This window comes from Echinops telfairi, unplaced genomic scaffold, assembly GCF_000313985.2.
Source record: "Echinops telfairi isolate 266 unplaced genomic scaffold, ASM31398v2 ScPeMD7_2;HRSCAF=8, whole genome shotgun sequence".
NCBI lineage: Eukaryota > Metazoa > Chordata > Mammalia > Afrosoricida > Tenrecidae > Echinops > Echinops telfairi.
In genome coordinates this window covers 21,741,783-21,743,631 of record NW_022103898.1, presented here as the reverse complement: position 1 = coordinate 21,743,631, position 1,849 = coordinate 21,741,783, and the positions used below count along the sequence as shown (strand labels likewise).

Genomic DNA, 1,849 nt, shown 5'->3' with positions numbered 1-1,849 from the left:
ATAACCCATTTGCATAGAATGAAGACTCATATCCTCAGTATCATTTAATAGACAGGAAATGCAGTCGACAAAATCCAATGCCCTTTTATAATAAAAAACAACAACAAGTATGCAGGAAATAGATGGGAAATTTCTTCAACCTGACAACGGGCACCTTTGAGAAGCTGACAATGAATAGCACAGTTAATGAAGAAAGACTGAATGGTTTCCAGGTCGCCTCTTGCCATTTCTAATTCTGTACTGTACTGGAGGTTGTAGCCTGTATTTTTTATTTGAAAAAAATAATAAACCCTCAAATTTCTGCCATTGAGTCTATCTGGACTCCTAGCAACTTTATAGGACAGGGTAGAACTGCCCTGGTGGGCGTCCGAGACGGTGACTCTTTACAGGAGTAAAAGGCCTGTCTTTCTCCCATGGAGGCTGGTGGTTTTGAACTGCTGACATTGTGGATAGCAGCCGAAGGCCTAACCTCTATGCCAGCAGGGCTCGTAGCCAGAGTAATTAGGCAAGGAAAGGCCTTCAGATTGGAAAGAAGGAAGTAAGGCTATCTCTATTTGCAGATGATATACTCTTGAATTCAAAACAATTCCCCCAAATGAATTAAAACTGATAAACAAGTTTATAGGACACAAGACTGATACATAAAACTAAATGCTAGTTCTATAAACTAGCAATGAACAATCCCATAATGGAGTTAAGCACATGTTATATTATGTTATGTTACGTTGCTGCTAGGTGCTGTTGAGTGATACGACCCTATGTACAACAGAGTGAAACACTGCCCGTTCCATGCCAGCCTCACAATCGTTGCTTGAGCCCACTGTTGCATCCACTGTGCTGAGCCATTCAATTGATAATCACATGGGAAAAACCCCTAGTAATAAATCTAACAAAATAAGTGAACATGAGAAACTACAAAACATCACCAAAGAACATTTGAAATAAATGGAAAGACGTGAACAAGGTATGTCCACTGCCCAAGTCCACTGCCAGCAAGTCACTCCTGACTCAGTGACCGTATGTAGGTTTTCCAAGGCTATAAATCTTTATGGCAGCAGACAGCCTCATTTCTGTCCTGAGAATGCGCTGATGGGTTTGAAATCACTGACCTTGCGGTTAGCAGCTCAACACTTATCCCTTACTCTGATCTCAAGATTTAACTCTGTCACAATCCCAGCTGGCATCTTTGCAGAAATTGACAAGCTGGCCCTAAATTTTACTTGCCAGGGATCCAAAATAGTCAAAACAATTGTGGAAAAGAAGAAAAAAGCCGGAGTACTGACATTTCAAAATTTCTTATGTTACCACAAAGCTACAATAATCAGGTCAGTATGGTACTCTAAGAAGTCTGAATGCATAGACTAATGGAATAGAATTAAAAAACAAAATGACAACTCAAATCACTGCCAACAAGTCATTTCTGACTCATAGTGAGCTTATGTAGGGTTTTCAAGTCTTTGTAAATCTTTACGGGAGCAGACAGCTTCATCTTCACCCACAGAGCGGCTGGTCGGTTTGAATCACCAGCCTGCTGTTCGCAGTCTAACACCCAAGAGTATCATCAGGCCCCTTTGGAATAGAAGAGTCCAGAAATAAAGCCTTACATTTGTGACCAATTGATTTTCAACAAGGGTGCCAAAGCAATCTAATTAGGGAAAGAAAAGACTTTTAAACTAATGCTGCCAAGGCAATCAAATGTCCATAAGCAAAAGAATGAAATCTAACCCCTATCTCACACCGTAAGCAGAAATTAACTCAACACGGATCCTAGCGCTGCCTAAAAGGGCTAATACTAAACCACAGAACTGCTAGAAGAACACATTTTATCTTCTGTGCCTTTGGGTTAGGC

General features: G+C 40.6%; 1 protein-coding gene across 1 annotated transcript in view; it reads right to left on the bottom strand.

Annotated features, from left to right (window-relative positions):
- Window positions 1–1,849, bottom strand: part of ALDH1L2 (aldehyde dehydrogenase 1 family member L2) — a 78,858-nt gene that overhangs the window by 36,802 nt on the left and 40,207 nt on the right. The window lies entirely within an intron of this gene.